Source organism: Lontra canadensis, unplaced genomic scaffold (genome assembly GCF_010015895.1).
Source record: "Lontra canadensis isolate GAN:19392208 unplaced genomic scaffold, GSC_riverotter_1.0 scaffold126, whole genome shotgun sequence".
Classification (NCBI taxonomy): Eukaryota; Metazoa; Chordata; class Mammalia; order Carnivora; family Mustelidae; genus Lontra; species Lontra canadensis.
Genome location: NW_022631120.1, coordinates 4,216,810 through 4,244,348, shown reverse-complemented (window position 1 = coordinate 4,244,348; position 27,539 = coordinate 4,216,810).

The window sequence follows — 27,539 nt, the reverse complement described above, 5'->3', positions numbered from 1 at the left end:
ACTTAACTGATAGAAATCAACTATTTTCTTGTGCTCACTATTTTATGGATCAGGAATTTGGGAAGTATTTGGCTGGGCAGTTTTCGCTTGGGTTCTTTATGTGACTGTGGTCAGATGTTGGCTGGGACTGGAAGATGGCTCATTCATGTGACTAGCAATTAATTCTCATTATCTGCTGTGTGCCCAGCTTTGACTATTGTAAAGTTTGCCTACATGTAGCCATTCTTCGTGGCTTGAAGACTCAAAAGTTGTTTGGAGTTCAGGGGTCAAAAAACCCTGATTGGTCCAGAAGGAAGGGGAAGCTGTGTTGCATTTGTAACTTTGGCTGGGAAATCAAATAGCTTTACCTCTACCAAACCCTTTTGAGCAATGGAGTCGTTCATAAGGCATTCAAATTCAAAAGGAGGGGATGGCCTGCTTCTTGACTAGAGAAGAATATCAAAGAAACCTGTGGCCATAGATTTAGAGATCACAGCTCCCTTCTACAAGGTAGACATCTTACCCACAAGAGCCACAGACTTCATTCTCATGTCAGTGGAAGGTCAGCTGGCTTTCCATGTAATAAGTAAAATACCTAATATCAACTACTCATAACACAATTTTTTTTGTATCTTCTGAGGAAACCATTGCCTCCAAGATGAGTTGAAATATTTGGCAGTGAGGGTAGAAAGACTCACAAGCTTCCACAAGCAGAAGAAAGGCTGTTAACTGTGTGGTTTTCCCAATGCCAGGGGTTCCTTTATAGACAACATCCTAACTGAAGCTTAGATGTGCTTTCAAGAGGTCTTAAACATTCTACTCTATATAGTAACATAAAATTCCAATTGTGTGAGGTCATATAGAATAATATATGACTTATTGTATTGGAGCTTTATATGAAATTAGAATAAGCCTACACCACCTATTTCTTTCTGAAAATTCAATATAGGCTCTGCACAAACAGAAAATAACCAGACAGCACTGCCCAGACCCAGTCTGTACAGCACCTTAGAGATTTAGGACATATGCCAAGGAGACTTGACAGCTTATGCCAGTGATCACATTAGCCACAATGCAAAAAGTCATCCCTATTTTAGAGTACTTGGTTTAAAAGAATTCGGCAATAATAAAGAATACACACACACATATATATACAAGAAACATTTTCAAACATTAATTTATTGAGAAAGTGTATCATTTATTACATAAGAACGATGAAGTGTTTCCTAGAAAGGAATTCCCAATAAGCAATCTTAAAAGGTTTGCCAAGTGATGGAAAACACATGCAAATTAAATAGCCAAACTCTTTTTTATCCTTGGTTTCAAAACTCCTATTAGCAATGTGACATTGGATATGTATGAATAATCTTTAGTGCTGTTACTTGCAGTAAAGTTTGTATAAGAGAAATAAGTGTGACTCTATCTTCTGGAGGATAGCACACTATTGATAGCTCATAAAGCAAAAAGTCTTTACCGATGGCCATGGCCTCTGGAGAAACCATGGGTTTGCCATGATCCTCCAGCAGGCAGATTTGATCATCACTGTCTTGTTATCCAAGTGTGTGTCAGAATGCAGAACTGATTCCTACGTAGCAGTCTCTTGCCAGCTCCAAGAGAATCCCACTGGGAGATCCATTTGGAAGGAATAAGGAAGTCTATGTTGCTGTCAGGAAGTGGGTTCACGGCACTTTTATTGACCTTGGTCCTTTAAAATCTAATGGACACTATTATATCATGGAATGCAGCATTCAGAGCTATTAAAAAAAAAACAAAACACTCCATCACAGTATAAACATGCCCGAGTCCTTTACTTCACATGCAGAATTTTGTGGCAGAGAGATATCAGGTAAGATAGTTTCTGTCTGTGGAGAGAACTAAAGACACAGTCCCCAGAGAGGAATTGCTCACTCTTGTTCTGTTCACCTGGAAAGCTCCAATTTGAAGAAATGTTGTGGAGGAGGGATTTAGGTATAAGGGATGAAAATATACAAAGGAGAAGAAAAAGTACTGAGCTCTGAAAAAAAAAATTTTTTGAGAATGAAAGATAATGTAACTGAAGAAAGATACAGAAAGAATAGGTGCTAATTGACGAGATCAAGTTGTGAGAATAAGGGAGAACTCATAAATCTCTATAGAAAACTATTGTGCCTTGAATTCAGCAGTCAGGCATAAAGCTGTATGTTTCAACTGCACTTTCTTTCAGAACACAGTAAGTAGAACTAACCTCACTGTTGCATTTTAATCGTCCTAAGGGGCTCGCTTAAATGAAAAGATAAGAATGTCTTCTACATTAACTTGCAGCAATGCCTTTACAAATAAAAGCTTATAAATCATCTGGTGCTGCTTCAAAAGTTTTTGTGTATTCTTAAGTTGTTTAGACATTTCCCAAGTGGTCTACTTACACACTATGGGTTTTTAGAACATATCCTTCCTTCACAGAGAAAGGAGAGAAAAAAATTCTAGTCTGGTTTATCTGTCCCAATTATTATAAGTGATATATAATGGGGAGTCTTAGGAATTATTATATATAATTTCAGTCATTTAATGTTAATGCATTGTCAACATTAGTCTGGAATAGTAATAGAAATTTAAGAGCCAACTTTTTATGAGTATGTTTGAACTGAGCATGTGTGTGTGTGTGTGTGTGTCAATGGGACTTGGTCTAAGAAGGTATCTGTCTATTATGTTTAATATTTCAGCACCATATATTTAGTGTTTTTAAAAACACGAGGGCAAATTTTGATTCATTATGTTTCTTTTCACCTTGTATTTTAGATTATTATTTTTCAAGCAGCATCCACAGAGGGAATGTGCAAGACAATGCAGCTGGTATGAATTTTCAATCACAAAATTCAAGTGATCAAATAGTTTTATGTCTCTAACTGAAATGAACTTTGATCTGGTTTCCTCATACAGGTTGGAGGGTATCTGCTGTAACAGAATACCATAGACTCGGAGGCGTATAAATAACAGAAGTTTATTTCTAGTGGTTCTGCAGTCTGGAAGTCTGAGATCAAGGCATGGGCATAATCGAGTTCTGAGGAGGGCCCTCTCCTGGGCTACAGACTGAGGACTTCTCTCTGGGTCCACACATGGCAGAAGGGGCACAGGAGCTCTCTGGAGTTGGTTTTATAATGTCACTAATCCATTCATGACATCTCTGCCTTCATGACAGTCACTTGTCAAAGTCCCCAGTGCCCAATACCGTCACACAGGGGATTAAGTTTCAGCAAAGAACTCTAGGGGGACATGAACATTCAGTCTATGCCAGAGAGGAAATTTAACCTGTGTATTCAAGGTAACAGTCAGTTTTACTTTAAAACTGAGTCTCCGGCAGTAAATTTATGATCAGGTAAGGGTTTTCTCCTTGCTGGGATGGCAGCAGCTGGGGAGTAGAGGGTATATGTTTCATGTTGTTACCACAGAGATACACCTCCACTGACCTCTGTTGAATGGGAGTTTTCTGCACATAACCCTTATTATGTCTCTGTTTCCATATGGTCTCCAATTTCAAGAGCACACACTTTGTTCTATTCTTGTCTACAGACTCTCGCTTAACACTGCCACATTTCCAGTAAACACTGCTTTATAAAGAGGCTTTATAGAGCCTGTTTTCCTCTGTGTAAGGTTGTTACATCCTTTAATATTCTAATTAGAAATTTGACTATCTAAGAGGGGCCTATAAGACAGATTCAAAACATATGACCACATCACTACTTTTTAATTACACAGGGGCTTAACAAATATGAAGAAATGTAGTTTATTATAAAAATAGATGGCAAAATACACAACTACAGAAGTGATGAATGCTTTGTCCTAAGAGATGAAAAAATAACGCATGGGCAACAACAATTATAGGGAGTAAGACCTCCTGAATGGAAACATAAGAAGCTTGGTGAGCCCTCTACTCAAAAACAAAAACAAAAACAAAACAAAACAAAACAAAAAAAAACAAAAAAAAACCCAACAATTTAATTTGTAAACATTTTATTAAATAAAAAATATCAAACCAGCAATTATTTAAAGTCTCTGGAATTTGTCCAAAGGGAAAACAGCAAATGCAGAAACATTCATTAAAGAAAATCTACTAAGCTTCAGCAAGAACATGACTATGGTTTTGACCATGGTCTTACCACCACCAAATTCCCTGACTTCACCAATTCTGCAATACAGAAGCTCTACCCTAAACATCCTACAATTGTCAAGTGAGGATTAAGAAGATAAGAGCTCTTTATGTCACATCCACTCTGGGGATAGGATTTCACCCATGGAAAGGCAGGATGTTAGAGTTTCTCATCCCCCATTGTATGTTGCAGAAGTTCTATTCCAGCTAAGTACGCTGAAAAGATAAGGTCTGTAGCCTCCCATCGTACACCTATGCAAAGGATAGAAGCTCTATTGTAAATGTGTCAGGGTAAGAATAAAGAGGCCCTAACTGTCTTTCCTCAGATTACTTCTAGGGTAGAAATTCTATGCTGGAAGTGTGAAAAAGAAGACCAGGAGGTGTCATGTCCACTCCATGATGACTCCTAGAATGAGGATGTCACTTCAGGAAAACCGGGCTCCACCCCTACAGTCCAGGGCCGTAGTTCTGGGATTCTGCTCAGGGTAAAGGCAGGCCATGAGAATTGATGGGGCCTGAATCTATTTGAAACAGAACATGGAGAACTACATGTCTTAGAGCACTGGGAATTTCATGGAAAACAACTAAGAGAAAGCTGGTAGTTCCACAACACAAACCAAATAATAAACAGCCGAAAGTTTACCAGAACTAAAAAACAAGAACTAAAGTGGAGCAAGATGGCAGAGGAGTAGCAGACTGAAACAGCATTAGTTCCCAGGAGTTCAGCTAGATAGTTATCAAACCATTCTGAACACCTACAAACTCAACAGGAGACAGAAGAGAAGAAGAGCAGCAATTCTAGGAACAGAAAATCAACCACTTTCTGGAAACTAGGGTATTCAGAGAAGTGAATTGGAAGCAACGGGAAGACAGCGGGTAGAGGGGCCGGCTCCCGGCAAGTGGTAGAGCAGCAGAGCACAAAATCAAACTTTTAGAAGTCTGCTCCACTGAGGGACATTGCTCCAGAGGCTAAGCGGGGCTGGAACCCTTGCGGGGACAATGTGGCCTCAGGACCCTTGGGGTCACAGAAAGACCAGTGGTGTCTGAGGGTGGCAGAACTCATAGGTATCAGAGCAGAAAAGCCAGCTACAGAGACAGAGCCGAGGAGGGGACTCTCAGCTTGGGGTTACCGTAAACTGTGATCCGAGACACAGTTGAGACACTGCTCTTCAAGCAGGGAGGAGTGGTGCAAGAGCATGCAGCAGGAATCTGCGGGGTTTGGAGACTCCAAATGGGGCTGTGAGCCAGAGACAGAAATGCTTGGTCACAGGCTGGGTGAGCTCGGAGCATGGCTGGAGACCAGGGAGACGGGAGGGGGTGACTGCTTATCTCTGAGGGTGCACTGAGGAGTGGGGCCCTGAGCTCTCAGCTCCTCCAGCTGAAGATTGGGAGGCCGCCATTTTCATTCCCATCCTCCAGAGCTCTAGGGAAAGCATTCAGGGAACAAAAGCTCTGAGAATGATCCCAAGCAGATTACTTAGCCTGGCCCCTGGCAAGAGTGGTGCAATTCCGACTCAGGAAAAGACATTTGGGAATCATGGCAACACACCCCTCCTGCAGAAGATCAGCAAGAACATCCAGCCAAGACCAAGCTCTTCAATCAAAGAGAACTGCAGAACTCCAGAGCTCGGGGAAAGCAACACATAGAATTCATGGCTTTTTCCCCATGATTTTTTAGTCTTGAAAATTAATTTCTTTTTAAAGATTTTATTTATTTGAGAGAGAGACAGAGAGAATGAGAGAGAGCATGAGAGGGGAGAGGTCAGCGGGAGAAGCAGACTCCTTGCTCAGCAGGGAGCCTGATGCAGGATTTGATCCCAGGACTCCAAGATCATGACCTGAGCCAAAGGCAGTTGCTTAACCAACTGAGCCACCCAGGAACCCAAGTTAAATTTTTTTTAATTTTATTTTTTATTCTATTTTAAATATTTTTCCTTTTTAACTATTTTATCTTATCAATAACTTCTTTCAAAAAACCTTTTTAAATTTTCTTTGTTATAGTCATTTTTCATCCCTTCATTGTATTTAATCTTATTTTTTGTATACATACAGGTTTTTTTCCTTAAAATTTTGGCATATAATTTCTTCTAATAGATCAAAATATACCTTAAATCTAGCTCCAGCCTCGGCACTTCTCTCCTTTTTAAAAAATTTTCCAAGCAACTTATCAATCCCTTTTTTAGAATCTTTTTAAATTTTCATCTTTAAAGTCATATTCCATTCCTTCAACCTGTTTAACCTTATTTTTGTATATATGTAAGATTTTCTTTCTTTAAAATTTTGAGAGGTATTTTCTTCTAAGAGACCAGAATACACCCAAAATCAAGAAGATGGCTCTGTTCTATTCACCACTCTAATATATATATATATTCTATATATATATATATATATATAACCACTCTAATATATATATATATTCTATTCACCACTCTAATATATGTATATGTCTAATATCTAATATATTATTATATATATTATATATATTAGAGTGGTGTGTATATGTATATATATGTATATATATACATATATGTATATATATTTCTAATATATACATATATTAGAGTAGTGAATAGAACCAAGCCTCCGCCTTGATTACATATATATATATGTAATCAAGGGGGTGGCTCTGTTTTTTATATATATATATATATTTATTTATTTATTTATTTATACATATATATGTATAAGTGTATATTGGTATAAATGTATATCGGTTATATATATTTATCTATACATATATATTATAAATATATAAATATATTTATAATAAATATAATAAAAATAAATTATAAATATATAAAAATATATATTTATATACTTGTAATTATTTATAAAGATAAATTATTTATAAAGATATATATTTATCTTTATAAATATATATATATTTATATATATATATTTATCTTTTTATTTTTACACCCCTGTCTTCTTCTGGTTTCAGGTCTCTTCTGATTGGTTAGCATCTATTTTTCTGGGGTGTTTGCCACCCTTTTTGTATTTTACTCTCTCATTCATACATTCTTATCTGGATAAAATGACAAAGTAGAAAAACTTACCACAAAAAAAAAGAACAAGAGGCAGTACCAATGGTTAGGGACCTAATCAAGATGGACATTAGTAATATGGCAGAACTAGAATTCAGAATGAGGATGATCAAGGTGCTAGCTAGGCTCAAAAAAAGACATGGAAGATATAGAGAAACACTTTCTGGAGAAATAAAAGAACTAAAGTATAACCAAGTTAAAATTTTAAAAAAAGCTATTAATGAGGTGCAATAAAAAATGGAGGCTCTTACTGCTAGGATAAATGAGGCAGAAGAGAGAATTAGTGATATAGAAGAATTAATGGTATAGAAGACCAAATGACAGAGAATAAAGAAGCTGAGCAAAAGAGAGAGAAAAAACTACTGGACCATGAGGGGAGAATTCAAGAGATAAGTGATACCATAAGATGAAAAAATATTATAATAGTTGAGATCCCAGAAGAAGAAGAAAGAGAGAGGGGGAGCAGAAGATATATTGGAGCAAATTATAATAGAGAATTTTCCCTAATATGGCAAAGAGAACAAGCATCAAAATCCAGGAGGCACAGAGAACTCACCTCAAAATCAATAAAAATAGGCCCACATGCCATCATTCAATAGTGAAACTTAGAAGTCTTAGTGACAAAGAGAAAATCCTGGAAGCAGCTCGGGACAAGAGATCTGTAACATACAATGGTAGAAATATTAGATTGACAGCAGACTTATCCAGAGACCTGGCAGGCCAGAAAGGACTGGGAATATATATATATATATATATATATATATAAATATTCAGAGCACTAAATGAGAAAAATGCAGCCAAGAATACTATATCCAGCCAGGCTGTCATTGAAAATAGAAGGAGAGATAAAAAGCTGCTTGGAGCACTGGGTGTGGTGCATAAACAATGAAAGCTGAAGCATTGAAAAGAAATAAAATAAAATAAATTAAAATGGAAAAAAAAAAAAAGCTTCCAGGACAAACAAAAATTAAAAGAATGTGCTAACACCAAACCAGCCCTACAGCAAATATTGAAAGGGATCCTCTAAGCAAAGAGAGAGCTTAAAAGTAATAGACCAGAAAGGAACAGAGACGATATATAGTAACTGTCAACTTATACGCAATACAGTGGCACTAAATTCCAATCTTTCAATAGTTACCCTGAACGTAAATGGGCTAAATGCCCCAATCAAAAGACACAGGGTATCAGAATGGAAAATAAAACAAGACCCATTGATGTGCTGTCTACAAGAAACTCATTTTAGACCCAAGGACACCTCCAGATTTAAAGTGAGGGGGTAGAAAACAAATTACCATGCTAGTGGACATCAAAAGAGAGCTGGGGTGGCAATCCTTATATCAGATATTAGGTTTTAAGCCAAAGACTATAATAAGAGATGAGGAAGGACATTATATCATACTCAAAGGGTTTGTCCAACAAAAGGATATAACAATTTTAGATCCCTAACATGGGAGCAGCCAATTATATAAATCAATTAATAACAAAATCAAAGAAATGCATTGACAATACTACAATAATAGTAGGGGACTTTTAATACTGCCCCCCCCCATTGAAATGGAGAGATCATCTAAGCAAAAGGTCAACAAGGAAATAAAGGCTTTAAATGACACACTGGACCAGATGGACAACACAGATATATTCAGAACATTCCATCCCAAAGCAAGAGAATACACATTCTTCTCTAGTGCACATGGAACATTCTCCAGAAGAGATCACATCCTTGGTCACAAATCAGGTCTCAACTGATACCAAAAGACTGGGATTATTCCCTGCATATTTTCAGACCACAATGATCTGAAGCTAGAACTCAACCACATGAGGAAATTTGGAAAGAACTCAAATATATGGAGGCTAAAGAGCATCCTACTAAAGAATGAATATGTCAACCAGGAAATTAAAGAAGAATTGAAAAAATTCATGAACACAAATGAAAGTGAAAACACAGCTGTTCAAAATCTTTGGGACACAGCAAAGGTGGTCCGGAGAGAAAAGTATATAGCCCTCAAGGCTTTCTCAAATAACAAGAAAGGTCTCAAGTATACAACCTAATCCTACCCCTAAAGGAGCTGCAGAAAGAACAGCAAAGAAAGCCTACACTCAGCAGGAGAAGAGAAATAATAAAGATCAGAGCAGAAATCAATGAAATAGAAACCGAATGAACAGTAGAACAAATCAATGAAACTAGGAGCTGGTTCTTTGAAAGAATTAAGAAGATTGACAAGCCCCTGGCCAGACTTATTGAAAAGAAAAGAGAAAGGACAAATTAATAAAATCATGAATGAAAGAGGAGAAATCACAACCAATACCAAAGCTATGCAATTATAAAAACATATTATGAACAATGATACACCAGCAAATTTGACAATCTGGAAGAAATGGATGCATTCCTAGAGACATATAAACTACCAAAACTGAACCAGGAAGAAAAAGAAAACCTGAGCAGACCAATAACTAGTTAGGAGATTGAAGCAGTCATCAAAAATCTCCCAACAAACAAGAGCCCAAGGATAGACAGATTCCCAGGGGAATTCTACCAAACATTTGAAGAAGAATTAATACCTATTCTCTTGAAACTGTTTCAAAAAATAGAAATGGAAGGAAAACTTCCAAACTTATTTTAGGAGACCAGCATTACCTTCATCCCAAAACCAAAGATCCCACCAAAAATGAGAATTACACACCAATATCCTTGATTAACACGGATTCAAAAATTCTCACCAAAATACCAGCCAATAGGATCAAACAGTCCATTAAAAGGCTCATTCACCACGACTAAGTGGGATTTATTCCTGGGCTGCAAGGTTGGTTCAACATCCACAAATCAATCAATGTGATATAATACATTAATAAAAGAAAGAAAAAGAACCTTATGATATTCTCAATAGATGCTGAAAAAAAATTTGACAAAGTACAGCATCTATTCCTGATCAAAACTCTTCAAAGTTAGGGACAGAGGGTACATACCTCAATATCATCAAAGACATCTATGAAAAACCCACAGCGAATATCATTGCCAATGGGGAAAAACTGAGAGCTTTTTTTCCTAGGGTCAGGAACACGACAGGGAATGGCCACTATCACCAATGCTATTCAACATAGTACTAGAAGTCAATCAGACAACAAAGTGAAATAACAGTAATCCAAATCAGCAAATAAGAAGTCAAACTTTCACTCTCTGCAGATGATATACTTTATGTGGAAAACCCAAAAGACTCCACTCCAAAACTGCTAGAACTCATACAGGAATTCAGTAAGTTGCCAGGATATAAAATTAATGCACAGAAATCAGTTGCATTTTTATAAACCAATGGGAAGAGAGACAAAAGAGAAATTAAAGAGTTGATCCCATTTACAATTGCTCCCAAAACTATAAGATACCTAGGAATAAACCTAACCAAAGAGGCAAAGAATCTATATTCAGAAAACTATAAAGTATTCATGGAAGAAATTGAGGAAGACACAAAGAAATGGAAAAACTTTCCATGCCCATGAATTGGAAGAACAAGTATTGTGAAAATTTCTACATTATCTAAAGGAATCTACACATTTAATGCAATCCCTATCAAAATACCATCAATTTTTTAAAAACAAATGGAACCACTAATCCTAAAATTTATATGGAACCAGAAAAGACCGTGAATAGCCAGAGAAATGTTGAAAAAGAAAGCCAAAGTTGGTGGCATCACAATTCCAAACTTCAAGCTCTATTATAAAGCTGTCATCATCAAGACAGTATGGTTCTGGCACAAAACAGTCACATAGATCAATGGATATGAATAGAGAGCCCAGAAATGGACTCTCAACTCTATGGTCAACTCATCTTTGACAAAGCAGAAAAGAATGTCCAATGGAAAAAAGACAGTCTCTTCAACAAATGATGTTGGGAAAATTGGACAGCCACATGGAGGAGAATAAAACCAGACCATTTCCTTACATCACACACAAAAACAGACTCAAAATGGATGAAAGACCTGAATGTGAGATAGGAATCCTTCAAAATCCTTGAGGAGAACACAGATAGGAATCCATCAAAATCCTTGAGGAGAACACAGCAACCTCTTCAAACTCAGCCACAGTAACTTCTTCCTAGAAACATTGTCAAAGGCAAGGGAAGCAAGGGCAAAAATCAACTATTGGGACTTCATCAAGATCAAAAGCTTTTGCACAGCAAAGGAAATAGTCAACAAAATCAAAAGATAACTGACAGAATGGGAGAAGATACTCACAAATGACATATCAGATAAAGGGCTAGTATCCAAAATCTACAAAGAACTCATCAAACTCAACACCCAAAGAACAAATAATCCAATCAAGAAATGGGCAGAGGACATGAACAGACATTTCTACAAAGGAGTCATCCAGATGGCCAACAGACACATGAAAAAGTGCTCCACATCACTCGGCATCAGGGAAATATAAATCAAAACCAAAATGAGATACCACCTCACACTGGTCAGAATGGCTAAAATTAACCAGTCAGGAAATGACAGATGTTGGTGAGGATGCGGAGAAAGGGGAACCCTCCTACACTGTTGGTGGGAATGCAGGCTGGTGTAGCCACTCTGGAAAACAGCATGGAAGTTCCTCAGAAAGTTGAAAATAGAGCTATCCTATGATCCAGCAATCACACTACTGGATATTTACCCTAAAGATACAAATGTAGTGATCCAAAGGGGCACGTGCCCCCAAATGTTTATAGCAGCAATGTCCACAATAGCCAAACTTTGGAAAGAACCTCGATGTCCATCAACAGATGAATGGATAAAGAAGATGTGGGATATATATATATATATATATGTATATATATATATATATATATACACACAATGGAATATTATGCAGCCATCAAAAGAAATGAAATCTTGCCATTTGCAACAACTTGGATGGAACTAGAGAGTATTATGCTGAGAAAAATAAGTCAATAAGAGGATGACAATTATTATATGATCTCTCTGATTTTTTTTTGGAATTTGAGGAATTTGAGAGGCAGAATTGAGGGCTTGAGGGATAGGGAAGGAAAATATGAAACAAGATGGGTTCAGGAGGGAGATAAACTATGAGACTCTTAATCTCACAAAACAAACTGAGGGTTGCTGGTGGGTGGGGGGTAGGAGATAGAGTGGCTAGGTTATGGACATTGGGGAGGGTATAGGCTATGGTGCGTGTTGTGAAATGTGTAAGCCTGATGATTCACAGACCTGTACCCCTGGAGCAAATAATGCATTATATGTTAATAAAAATAATTAAAAACAAAATAAAACAAAACAAATAAAAAAACAAGAACTAAAGCCAACAATACCCAAAAGAGGGAAATAACAACAACCAGAGCAGAAATAAATTGAGACCAGAAAAACATAGAAACACCAATGAAACCAGGAGTTCTTTTTGTTTTGTTTTAAGATAAACAAAAATGACAAACTTTTAGGTAGCTCCACTAAGAAAAAAACAAAAACAAAAGCAGAACTCTAATAAATAAAATCATTAATGAATAGAGACATTACAACTTATACCATAGAAATATAAAGAACATTAACAGACCACTATGAACAAATATACACCAACAAATTGGGCAATTTGGAAGAAACAAGTTAATTCTTAAGAACATACAACCTACCAAGACCAAATAAAGAAAAAACAGAGAATCTGGTCAGCCTCACAATGAATAATGAGAAGAAAAGCCTAGGACCAGATGGCTTCAAAGGTGAATTGTACCAAATATTTAAAGAACTTTTTCAAATATTTTCAAATAAAGAACTTTTTAAAATAAAGAACCTTTTCAAATATTTCTCAAAATTTGAAAATGAAAGAACACTCCCAAGATTATTTTACAAGACCAGCTTTACCCTGATACCAAAGCCAAATAAAGACACTACACGAAGGTAAAACTACAGGCTAATATCCCTGATGAATATAGATGTAAAAATTCTGAACAAAATACTACCAACCAAACTCATCAGCCCAATAAAAGGATCAAACACCATGATCAAGTGTGATTTATCTCCAGATGCAGGATGGTTCAACATATGGAAATCAGTTATTACTCTGATATATTGAAATAGAATGAAACATAAAAATCATATGGTCCTAGAACACATACAGACAAAACAGTGGACAAAATTCAACATATGATTCAACAAATTATATGGTCCTGTGAACACATACATACAAAACAGTGAACAAAATTCAACAAGAGTAACCCAACACAATAAAGGTCACATTTAAGGAGCGCATAAATCATATGATACTCAACAGTAAAAGGTTGAGAGCTTTCCCTGTAAGACTGGGAACAGGAAAAAGGTGCCCAATCTCATTACTCCTGTTCAACATTGTACTAGAAGTCTTAGTTGAAGAAATCAGGCAAGAAATAAAAGTCATTCAAATCTAAAAGTAATTAGTAAAATTGTACCTGTTTGCTCATAGCTTGATCTTATATACAGAAAATCCTAAGGACTCTTAAAAAAAACAAACAAACAAACAAACAAAAAAAACTATAAGAACTAATCAATGAATTCAGTAAAGTTTTGTGATATAAAATCAATGTACCAGTCACTTATGTTTCTACCCTAACAATAAACTATTTGAAAAAGAAATAAATAAAACATCATTTTTTCCTTGGGTTTCTTTTTTTTAAAATTTCATTTATTTTTTTTTCAGTGTTCCAAAATTCATTGTTTATGCACTGGATGTGGTGCATAAACATTATCATTTATGACAGCATCAAAAACAAAGATTCAACCAAGAATGTGAAAGATCTATATACCAAAACCTATAAGACATTGATGAGAGAAATCAAAGAGTACACAAATAAGTAGAAAATAGTCCATGGTCATGGGTCAGAAAGTGTCAACATTCTTAAAATGTCCATAATACCCAAGGCCATCTGTATATTAAATGTAATTTCTATCAAAATTCCATGGCATTTTTCACAAAAAGAGATAATACAATCATTGGTAAGGGTATGGATACATTAAAACCTTCATGCATTTTCTTCGTGGTAAGTAGAATTGTGCAGCAGCTTTGGAAAACAGTGTGGCAATTTTTCAAAATGTTAGAGATGGGGTAACACATGACCTAGCAACGATACTTCTATGTACATAACCAAGACAAATGAAAATATACATCCATGGAGAAATGTGCATAAATATTCTTAGCAACATCAATAGTATCCAATAAGTAGAACAGTCAGAACATCTATCAACCGATGAATAAAATTATACGGTATTTCATGCAATGGAGTGTTACTTGGCTTTAAAAAGGAATAAAATACTGGTTTGCACTACGACATGGACAAAGCTTAAAAACATGAGGCTAACAGAAAGAAGCTAGACACAAAAGACCACAGTTTTTATGGCTACTTTTTTTTTAAAGATTTTATTTATTTGTCAGAGACAGAGAGAGAGCGAGAGAGAGCACAAGCAGGGGGGAGCTGCAGGCAGAGGGAGAGGGAGACTCCCCACTGAGCAGGGAGCCTGATGTGGGGCTCAATCCCAGGACTCTGAGATCGTGAACTGAGTCAAAGTCAGATGCTTAAACGACTGAGCAACCCAGGTGTCCCTTTCTGACTACTTTAATATTCGGAAGAGGCAAATCTATGGAAACAGAAATGAGATTAGTTTTTACTTAGACCTAGATAGGATGGCAGAAATAGTGAATATATATCAGCAGGTACCTTTTTGAAGGGAAGAAGAAATTCTAAAATTAGACTGAGGGGATGCTTGCCCCACCGCAAATTTATTGAAAATCACTGACTTACGCATTTCAAATGGATGGTATCCATGTATGGTCTATAAGTTAAAACTTAACAATACTGTTAAAAAGGTGAGTAAATCAACCATTTGCAGCTAATGTTTATAGAAAATTTCACATACCTGTTATTTTTCTTGGAAATTCTTAAGGATTATTTTATTTAATCTGGACAATAATGCTTATAAGCCGGTTACTAATATATCTCCCTCCGTTTGCAGGCCAGGGGGCTGAAGCCAATGGCAGTTAAAGAACTCACAGCATTTATGTGTTCGGGTTGGAAGCCATACCCAGGCAGTCTGGCTCCAAACCGCATGCCTTAAACCACACACTTCTCCTGTGTTATACTGATCAGAATTTACATTCCTATTATGTTCTCATTACAGTTACAGAAATCCTATAATTACACCAAGATTTCTGAGGAAGGTGTATTCATCTAGCCAAAGTTAATTGGGACTAGCACTAATGTAAGCACACTCAACCCTACAAGGCTTTCTGGACTGGGCCATTACCTAAAGTGTTCTTGTTCTTCTTGCTCTGGTTTAAATCCTACTCACACTTCCAGGCCAAGCCCAAAGTGATCTCTGGGAATCTTTCTCCAACTTCCCAGACCAATGTGGCTTTTCCTTTCCTTGTCCCAAAACATTCTCTGCATGCCTATACCGTCCCACGTTTCCCAGGACACCACGATTATTTGTTTTAATATCTGTTTTTCTCATTACACTGAAATTCTCAAGAGTAAGGAACACTGATGTTTGCATTTGTATCCCTAAGTATTGCTGTTAGGAAAATAGCAGGCACCCAATAAACGCTGAATAAATTAAAGAGCTACAGAAGAAATTGAAGAGCTGATCATTTCCTTATCCTCATGCAATTTCCTTCCCTTTATACAAAATCACATGATTCTGAGAGAATGGTGTGAGCAGCATGAAATCTAGGTGAGGTTAACAGTGCCATTTTGACTAGGAGCACTGAAATGCACATTCAAAGGCCTTTAAAGCACTGACTTCACTTCTGGACAACTTTGTGGGCTTAAAAAAAACACAACACTTAAATATCACCTTCTTCCATGATTACTATGCGGTCAGGTGTTGATGCTTCCTATTAAAAAGTAAAGTCAACCTCGAGCAACCTCAGTGTATCTCTGAGTCAAGGACAGAAATCTAAAGGTTTTGATTTGCCAGTTCTATTTTAAAAGTATGCTACTCATTCAAACATAGGTTGAGCATGCCAGGGCTTGATCCCATTGGCAGTGTCTGGAAATGAATATTCCAGACAGTGCCTGGTTTAGTATTTTGAACTAAAGCCTGCTGGCCTGGGAATGTCATTACTTCTACAGAAGATGATTTACCTGGGTGACTTTTCAATCAGCAACTTATTTTTAAAAATAAATCTAAAAGGGAAAATATTGTTCTTGCCAGGATGAACAAAACATTTTCTGCCTTTATGGTGTGTAACTGAAAAGATCTGCCGAACACAAATCCTTCTTTCCAACAGTAATGAGAATGTATGACTCAGATAGAAGTCCAACACATTTTTTCATCTTGGTATTGAAGCCATTCACCTTTACATTAACTCTCAAGTCACTTGAATATCAGTGGAACCATCAGTCAATTGTCTAACGTCATATTCGATCTGCATATGCTCTAAAGGATCCGAGTTACCTGAAAGTCACTGTGTCCCCAAGGTATACAATGCACTCTGGAGATATAATTTACATGCGGGTAGTATTGGAACCTCATTCCTCCAAATCCAAGTATGATTCCATGTAAATTAAAGCATGAATGGGTGTGAACCATGGATTTCACTATGTTAATATCTCCGTTTTTTATTTTTATTTTTTATTCTTCATTCAAAGGCATTTTATTCTTCATTCAAAGTCTGCTACTTTTTAAGGGTGCAGGATAAATTCAACTTTAAAACTAATCATAAAACTATAGCAGGGAGTGTTGAAGGAAGGTACTCTCCTCTCCAGGCAAGGCTGTTATCTAGGTGGTGGTTAGGTATGCCAGAGATGTGTTAAATAGGTTAATTTAGAAGTTTAATTGCAAAGATTTTAAAGGTAGATGAGAAGGGAGGCAGGGAGTATGATCAACAAAATGAAAGGAAGGGTGAAAGCAGGGAGGAAATGGTGTGGCTTTGAGGAGGCATTTTTGATTGACTGGTGTTTGGCATCACAAGGAACTAGAGGAGATGAAGGATAGGGAGTAGGTAGATCAAAGATATTATGTCTAGTGCCCTGTTAAAGAGTCTGGACTTCATTCTTTAGTCAGGGTAAAGCCACAAAACAATTAGCCTTTATGTGGAAGAGAGGATAGTGTGATCAGACATGCACTTTATGTAAACCATTCTAGCAATGGTGTAGGGCAAGACTTAAGAGACAAGACAAAGAGACCAAGTGAAAGATAATGGGGGGGTTGCCTGGGTGGCTCAGTCAGGTCTTGATTTTGCTCAAGTCTTGATTTCAGGGTTGTGGAATCGAGAGCTGCATTGGGCTGTGTGCTCTGAGTGAAATCTGCTTGTCTCTTTCTCTCTGCTCCTCCCCCAACTCACACTCTCCTCTCTCTCATGCTCCTTCTCTAAAGTAAAAAAAATAAAATCTTCAAAAAAAAAAAAAAGGAAGAATGATAATGAGGGTATGAAAGAAGAAGAAAGCGTGGTGCTAGAGGGGAAAGAGCTTGGGACAGGGCTTGGTGGTCTGTGGGATGAAGGATTTCTGAAGTGGGGATTGGTGGATGGTGGCGTGTTCATGGGCCCTCCCTGTCCTGATGTTTACATTGAATAATGAGATCAGTAGTGTTCATACTGCAGATTTTGGGAAAAAGAAAAAAAAAAAAAGATGTGACTTTCCCACGGTAGGTTCCTAGATTACTTTGAAACATAAAAAAAAGATTCACTGACATGCTCCTTAGTCCAACACCAAAGGTCTTTATACTGATCAGGGAAATCAATATATCACCAAAATTTAAGGGAACAATGTTTAGGAGATACAGCGTCTCTGTAATACATGAGCATGACGCCCTCACCAAAGAAAAGCAAAAATCTACATGTCCTGGCATCCTGCTTATTGTTTCCAGCAAAGTGGTCCTCCGTTTCTATGCTTGTTATGGTATAATATTAAAAACCCAGCAAGATGACATACCAGTTATCACCTTGTGTCAGCTAATCTTGGTTATTATAATGAGTTCAAACCTCTGATTCTCATCATCTTCAACTTATAATAGCATTTGGTTTTACTTCATTCATCCACAAAAAGGAGGGTTTACAAGAGAGATGTTAGGGTCACTTTTAATTCCATAATATCATTTTTATTATTAAATTCTAACAAGCATCACTTGGCAAAGAAACATCTTGCCAGCTCTTGTATTTGTAGGGCTTGAAATGTAACTCAACATTAACACAAATGTTTGGCTTTTCCCTCAAATAAAATTAGATATATGGACATTTTGTCTGTTCTAACCTCTGGTGAGAAATATGTTTCTTGTTGATTTTTAGGGGCTAAGCAAATGTACATCGTTTTCTTTCTCTCCATCTTTCTCCCTCTCTACCTCTCATCCCCCACTGGAGTGTAGGGAGTAAGTATGTTTGAACATACTCAGATTTATGCTCCTTTGTAATTGTATCTTCATTCCTAAAGTCCAGGGATTAGAGACACACTGATACATTTGTGCAAAAAAGGAGTGTTGAAATTCAGAATCACTTAGGTTCACTGTTATTCTGTAACCCAAGAGTAGAAACAAAACAAAACAAAACAAAACACCACACACACAGAAACTATCAAAAATGCCACCACCACCTGGGTATAAAATAGTTATGCGGTAGGTGTGAATTTCCTCAGCAATAGATAAGAGTGGCATTTAATGAAGGTGAGCTGAAATGTTTGAATGACCCAGAACTGGCCTTGGAATAATTTTTCAAACTTTCAGAATTTTGATGTTTATTTTTCTAAATTGGCCATGAGAGGCTTCCTTTTTGCAAACTAGATCCATGGAAAGTTTCAATTTTTACAGTCACCTTCTAAGTTACACATATGCAAAAATAATCAAAGTGCAGGGACAGCATTTTCCTTTCATCCCTGTTTAACTTTAAAAAAAAGCAATGTGCTTTTGGCTCACACACCATGAAAACTTTCATCTTTTACTGGAACCCATTAGATCAGAAGGATAATTTTACAGAAAGATGTGAATGAATGGAAACAGGCGATCAAACACTGAGTTGGCCCTTTTTTTTTTCTTCTCCTTTTTTGTGAAGTCACTTTATTAAAAAGAAAAAAAAAAGGTGTGCTTCAAACCATCGTAAATGAGACAAAAGGGATCTGTGTATAAAACTGGTAGAATTAATGACAAAATGAAAATAATTCACATTTATGAACTAAGGGGGGTATACTTTTTAGCATTTCATTTTGATGTAGGAGTTAAAAAGATTTATTTTCTAATTATTATTTTATTTTAGTGTCATAAAGTGTGTTTTGAAGTAAAAACGATGTTTGTTCAGTTTCCTGGCAGCTCCCGTGTTCCATTAGGAAAAGCAAGATAACCACAGAATAGAACCTCAGCCAGTGTCAGGCAAAGTTACAGAAGCGTTTTAACAAATTGAATGTTTCTACTTGGTTTGTTTTCTTTTGATATTTGGTTTCTTTTGATCCCTTAAAATGTCACTCCCACTGTGGAAATTTGGTGCCATGTAAAATTGAGTAAAATACTCTGTTACCTACTTTAAAGAGGTACACAACCATGACAATGAGCCATCGAGATGAAAAAAAAATGTTTAAAAATAAGGATGAAATGAAACTCAACCATTCTCTTATACAAAGATAAACTTGAAGTGGATAAAAGACCTCAACATGAGGCAAGAAGAATCAATCAAAATTCTAGAAGAGAACATAGGCAGTAACCTCTTTGACATCGACCACAGAAACCTCTCTCAAGATATGTCTCCAAAGGCAAAGGAAACAAAAGTGAAAATGAACTTTTGGGACTTCATCAAGATCAAAAGCTTCTGCACAGCAAAGGAAACAGTCAACAAAACAAAGAGGCAACCCACGGAATGGGAGAAGATATTTGCAAATGACAGTACAGACAAAAGGCTGATACCCAAGATCTATAAAGAACACCTCAAACTCAACAAACACAAAAACAGATCATCACATCAAAAAATGGTCAGAAGACATGAACAGACACTTCTCCAAAGAAGATATATAAATGGCTAACAGACACATGAAAAAATGTTCATCATCACTAGCCACCAGGGAGATTCAAATCTAAACCACATTGAGATACCACCTTACACCAGTTAGAATGGCCAAAATCAAGAAGACAGTAAACAACATGTGTTGGAGAGGTTGTGGAGAAGGGGGAACCCTCTTACACTGTTGGTGGGGATGCAAGTTGGTGCAGCCACTTTGGAAAACAGTGCAGAGATTTCTTAAGAAATTAAAAATAGAGTTCCCCTATGACCCTGCAATTGTAGTACCGGGTATTTACCCCAAAGATACTGATGTAGTGAGAAGAAGGGCCACCTGTACCCCAATGTTCAGAGCAGAAATGGTCACAGTTGCCAAATTGTGGAAAGAACAAAGATGCCCTTCAACAGATGAATGGATAAAGAAGATATGGTCCATATATAGAATGGAATATTATGCCTCCATCAGAAAGGATGAATACCCAACTTTTGTATCAACATGGACAGGACTGGAAGAGATTATGCTGAGTGAAATAAGTCAAGCAGGGAGCATCAATTATCATATGGTTTCACTTACTTGTGGAGCATAAGGAATAACACAGAGGACACGGGGAGATGGAGCAGAGAAGGGAGTTGGGGGGAAACTGGAGGAGGAGACAAACCACGAGAGACTGTGGACTCTGAGAAACAAACTGAGGGTTTTGGAGGGGAAGGGGTGAGGGTTTGGGGGAGCCTGGTGGTAGGTATTAAGGAGGGCAGGTACTGCATGGAATATTGGGTGTGGTGCATAAACAATGAATTATGGAACACTGAAAAGAAATAAGATAAAATAAAATGAAAAAAAAAATAAGGGTGAATACTTCATTTACTATGAAGGTAACTGACCTATGGTCATTTTTGCAGTCGAGTATGTTTTATATGGAACAGTATACATTTGTGTCATATACATGTAAATCACTATCATAATGACATGATGATTCTCATTTAATGTGATGCTATTGAGATTATTGGTACTTAATTTCGAAATACCATTTCACTGACCTGCCCTTCGTAAGGAATTAGATGTTTCAAATAAGCTCTTTAAAAAAAAATTGGCTATACCCTTGGATGCTAAAATATTATCTATTATATATTCAATAGACTGTATTTAATAGAAATCATTCTAAAATCTAAATGTCCATACTACTGCTCAATAAAAATCCATATTTTCCTCATTACAAGTGGGCACATAGCTGGATTATATTACTTAGCCCTGCTTGAAATTCAAGGGTGCTAGTTGCCTTTGTTCCAGTTGGTGGAACTCTAAGGTCTACCTCAAACCACCCACACCTCCTTGGACTTTTCTATTCTGGCTAAAAGAAAGAAGACCCAGCCAGGTACTGTAGATGGCAGAGGTTCTGCCAGTAAGTGTCCCAAATTGACTGCATGGAGGAGGGTCATCCCACTAACCTATGTCCCTGCCTAAAACTCTTATGTGAGCATTAAACAGACTTTTATTGTGTTTGGACATTATCCATGTTGGATTTCATGTGTTATTGCATTGAGCCTATCCTGAGCAAAATATGATCTTTTTCAATTAAAAACAATCCTAAATACAACAGTTTCTGAGAGGAGTTGATGTCCTTATCAAATGCTTTTACAAAATGGACTAATTCACACTTGCTCTCCTCACCTTCCTAATCACCTGAAGCTCATTCCCCACCCTTACTCTATTACTGTATTTTTACCTCATATTCCTGGAGCATACAGAAATAGAAATGCCCTGGGGTACCTGGGTGGCTCAGTGGGTTAAAGCCTCTGCCTTCAGCTCAGGTCATGATCCCAGGGTCCTGGGATGGAGCCCCACATCGGGCTCTCTGCTCCGTGGGGAGCCTGCTTTCTCTTCTCTCTCTGCCTGCTTGTGATCTCTGTCTGTCAAATAAATAAATAAAATCTTTAAAAAAATTTAAAAAAAAGAAATAGAAATGCCCTTATTGTCACACTACATTAACCTGCCAACTTCCCCACATTTCCTTCCATCTATTTCTTTCCTTCCTGTTTCATCAATAATAACAAAAGTGTAAAAGAAATGATTGGATTGTGCCAATGGTTTAATAATATCCATTCCTTGGGGCTTCAGAACTTGAAATTCATTTAGATCTCTAACTGTTTGTCTGGTAGCTTATAAAAATGGTATATAATTACTGCTTATGACAAAAATTACCCCTGAGAAACTACATGTGAATTGGATTTAGATTTCGTTTTCCCTGAGTATGGTGGCTTTTAAAACTGGGATATTTTTTGTGCACACTCTGGAAGCTATGTCTACAGAATTCTTATAAAAGCTATCACCTTCTACAGACTATGAGATTTTTTGGCCTTGATGACCCTTGCACCTCCTAATGTGGGCTCACCTCCCAATCCTTGCTTTGCGATCTAGGCTCAGGACAGATACTGGATGACTGTGTGAACAGCTACATGGCTGCTTGCTGTTGGAATGCTTGATGTTGCCCTCCTGCCAAGCTGTTGTTCCTGCATGTATCTATCTGTGCAGCCTGGTACTAGCATGGCCCATGTTAGTGTACTAAATCTGAATGTTTAGTTGAAGCCCTGTTAAGCTGTGCACATCTCTGACCTAGCCCCCATTCTCATCGAGACCTCCTTTAGCTCTAGCCAAGCAACCACCCATCTTCTACTTCAGCAGAACTCTGGAGGTTTGCTCTCTCAGGAAAGTAAACAGAAGAGATTTCAAGGGAGAAATTAGCCACAGTTTTGAGTAGGAGTACTGTACTAAAATATGGTACTGGTATTTGCATACCAATTCCTGAGGATCCTGAACCCTCTTCTGCCAACTGGCTTCCAGAACATTGGCAGGAGATTGAATCATCCCTCTCCAGTGAATTGGACCAAGCTGGCAAGAGAGGAAAGCTACAAAATTATGTGCTCAGGCAGCACACTTAATTATGAAAACTAGTCAGCAAGTCTAGGAGGTTCCAATCTTATTTTCAGCTTTCTAATCTTTAATATGAGCAGAAAATCACAGATTACTCAGTATCTAATAAAGTCCTTAACAAAAAAATCAAAGACTAAAATAAATTAAAAATAGTATCTGAGAGGAGACTTTAATATAAAATTTATAACAACCAACACATGCTCGTGCACATACATATAAACAAAAGCAACATAAAGTGCATGAGAATACTCCTTCCAATAAACTATCAGTAATACCTTTAGATGGCCAAAAGGAGATACTGAATCCATAAAACAAGAGTAGGTTGTGATTATAAAAGAATACTCAAAAAAATTTAAAGAAGAGTACTCACAGAACCAAAAAGGAGTTCTTGAAAATAAAGAATTAAAGACAGCAGAAAGGAATACTTCTAAAACTCACAGAATGATGGAAAATTAAAGAAATATCCCAAGAAGAATGCACATGTGCACACATACCCCAATCACAGATGGAAAATATTTGAGAAAAATATAATTAAATAAAAAGTCCAAAAGTTTAGGATCTTAATACAAGAAGTTCCAAAACAAATGAAAGGTGGAAAAAAATCAACAATTGGGGGACATCATCTAAGAAATAATTCAAGAATGTTTCCAAGAACCAAAGATCTTTCACTGTTAAGTTGAAAGACCATGCTGATTACCTACACATGCTTGAAACAGATCACATCAAGTGTGCAAAATCTCAGAGGACTAGGAATGGACAGAAGATCCTACAAGTTTCCATGAAGGTGGGGGGTGAGGTGAAGAGAGGATGTACAGCCCCAGGGTAAGAGGTGAGAATAAGAATATCAGAATGGCTTGGACCCTGTAAGCAGCAACATCAGAAACTAGAAAATGGTGGGGCCGATGCCTTCAAATTCTAAACACAAATTATTTTTTATCTAGTCAAACCATCATGTAAGAACACTCCCCATGATCCTATATGTATCCTTTCTCAGGACCTTACTGTATGTCTGATCTCATATAATTAGGGAGTAAACCAAGAATGGAGACATTCTGGGGACACAAGAAACAAGGGACCCAACACAGAAGAGAGACAAAGGACATTCCCCCAGGATTATGGTAAAAAGATACCCTTAGTAGTAGTAATAATAATATAAATTGATAGAAATGCTGGACATGGATCTAACCTCAATTACAATATTAGAGAGTATGTGGGTATGAAAAGGAGCAGGTGTGGAGTGGCACTGAAGAAGGAACAAGAGAGTCTTAACACCCATCCACAATGGGCAACCAGAAGATAATGCTCAAAATTGAAAATGAGTAAGCATTTTTATACATTATGTATAGCCAAGTAATTCAAGGAGGAAAATGAAAATAAATTATGAAAATAAGAACTAAAAAAAGATTGAGAGCTTTTGAATATTATACTGAGTTAAAAGTACATAAATGAAAATTTTCCTTTGTAAACATGGGTTGAAAATGGATATTTATACCTTTATTCTTTTACATTGTAAAGATAAAATCCATGAATCAGTCTATTGGGAAATATTAACAGGGAGATATATATTTAAAGAATAGGCTTATAATTCTCTCATTACTCCTTTTCTACACCTGTTTTTTGTCTGGCTCTTTTCATATATGTTTTTTTATTTTTCCAGCTCTTTTTAAGTACCTTTTTGGAGATGGTAAGTCCCATTAACCTTGCACTTTTTCTATCTCTAACAATCTCTTTTATTTATTTTACTTTTTAGATTAGAATCTGTGGTATATCACTTGACCAATATTTACTTCAATATTTATACAATATTCTTGTAGCATTATCCTTTAATTATTACCTCCATATAAAATACCAATATTCAATAAATTCTAGAAGTCTCATCCATGCCTGTACCACAGTACTGCTACAGATAAAAAATATAGCAATAACGTGGTGGCCAACAATGACTACTTTCTTATTTGTTTATACATTTATCAAACCAAAAAAAATAAAAAGGTCAGCTCTGTGAAATGCATTTGATAAGCCTGGGTTATGAAAATAGGCATATACTTTGCTTTGGTGGAGTGTTGAGACTCTCAATGAGAACAAACAGGCAATAAACAGGTCATTGCTTAGTTATCTGATTCAAATGTGACAAATGTGACAAAGGCAAAATTTGTTGTTCTCTGGGACCATTTATATAGGAAAAATGAACTTAATTTTGTCTTCATCCTCTGAAGAAGTAAAATGTGATAAGGACAGAAATGGGGTTATATGTCATATGAGTAAAGGTAATTTGAAAACTGCAATGGTGTGGGGTAAGGAGAAATTCCAGACAGATGAAGCAGTCTGCTTGAAATTTGACCCCAATGTGACAGAACTGAGAGGAGTCCTGGAGAGACTCTCTCCGTCATTGTTAGGTCTTTATAAATGCTGTTCCTTTCCCTGCATGACCTCCCTTTCTTCCTGTCCCTCTTGACCACACCTTTTACATGATCAATTTTGATTAACCTCCAGGTTTTGGTTTAAATGTATTTTTTTAAGTATTTTAAAGATTTTATTTATTTGGCAGAGAGATCACAAGTAGGCAGAGAGGCAGGTAGAGAGAGAGGGGGAAGCAGGCTCCCCGCTGAGCAGAGAGCCTGATGCAGGGCTCGATCCCAGGACCCTGGGATCATGATCTGAGCCTAAGGCAGAGGCTTAACCCACTGAGCCACCCAGGTGCCCCCAGGTTTCAGTTTAGAGGCTGCTTTCTGGGGAAACCTTATTTTACTCCCTGGCTTCTGACTTGCAGTTTTCACATTGGGTTACAGAAAACTTTTCTTCCAATGCCTCTAATCAAAACCATACTGGGTTGTGATTGTCTTTTTCCTTGCCTGTGTCATCTCCTGGTCCTTAAGAGCAAGGAGGACAGTGATTTCCGTGCTATTCTAGCCTTAACATCTCTTTGGTATAAACTGGTGTTCTGCTATTTGTTAAATGAATGGTAGAACAAGAACAATAATACATTGCAGAGGGCCTCAGGGCTTTGGAGCTGAGGTATGTTCATTCATTCATTCATTCATTCATTTATTATTTAATGACACATTATTTCAGTCCCCTTGTTATGACTGGGCTTTTCATTATGTTTAGAATAATTGCAGTTACTAGATAAGTAAATTCTGGATTGATTATGTTATTATATGAGAACAATTATGCTCTGAGTGTCATGGACAAATAAAAACTATAATTACTGCTTTGTAACTATGTTATCAAAATATTTCTATAATCAAATATTCCAGACCCTACCAGAAAATGGATAAACTTCATGATTACATGTACACTCCAATCTTTCTAAGATGAATTAAATTTTCAATGTTGAAGTAATTGGTTACATTTCCTGGGTGGAAAAAAAAATCCCAATTACGTAAAATCATTATTTGTTTTACTTGGAATGATTTAAAGGGATAATTTTAGTTAGAACACTCAAGAAAAACTCTGGAAACTAAAGGTGGTAACTCAGTTCTTCCTTTGTTAACATGTTGCCTAACTTAAATTTACATTGTGAAAATAAATAAAGGCAAAGTCACTTAAAATAAGGGGGAGGCCTGAAGGGGGAGCTCTCAGGCAGGTACTTCTTGTCAGGGACTGTAGCACCAACAGAAAGAAGTTGGGAATGATCCTGATGGACGTTGGGGAGGGTGTGTGTTGTGGTGAGCATTATGAATTGTGTAAGACTGATGAATCACAGACCCATACCCCTGAAACAAATAATACACTACACGTTAATAAAATAAAATTAGACAAAATAAAATATAGGGGAAAAAGTAAGATTGTGATGAAGGAAGGCACTTTTCACAAAGGAAACCCATCTCCTACTTTTAAGAAAAGGAAGGTCTCTCTCAGCCCCAGCAACACCCTAGCTGCTGATTGCCGCCAAAAAGAAACTGCTCCAGCCTCGGACTTTTGTTTTTCCCCAATGAACTTTTGTTCAAAATAACCTCCCCACTTTCCTCCTAAAACATAATACAAGCTAACCTTCCCTTTGTCTCTTTAGATTACCCTATGGTTCACTGGAGCTCGTAGGTGCTATATGGCAATTCCTCCACTATTCCCAAATAAACTCATTTTGCTAGTAAAATAGCTGGCTGTTTTATCTTTAAGCTTGACAACATTCAGAAAATAAAGACTCAGTGGAGTGTGTGACTCTTGATCTTAGGATAGTGAGTTTGAGCCTCACAGCAGTTTAGAGATGACTTAAAATTTTTTTAATTAATTAATTTATTTGAGGAAAAGAATGAGAGAGAGAGAGAGCTCATGAGCAAGGGTTAAGGGTACAGGGAGAAGCAGACTCCCCACTGAACAGGGAGCCCAATGCGGGGCTTGAACCCAAGACCCCGGGATCATGACCTGAGTCAAAGGCAGATGCTTAACCCACTGAGCCACCCAGGTGCCTCAATAAAATATTTTTTTAAAAAAGAAAGTAAATACTATGTCAATTATAGGACTAACGACCTTAGAAGAACATTTTAAGAAATAAAAAGTATCATATGGCTATGAATAAAAAAATAATTGAGAGTGG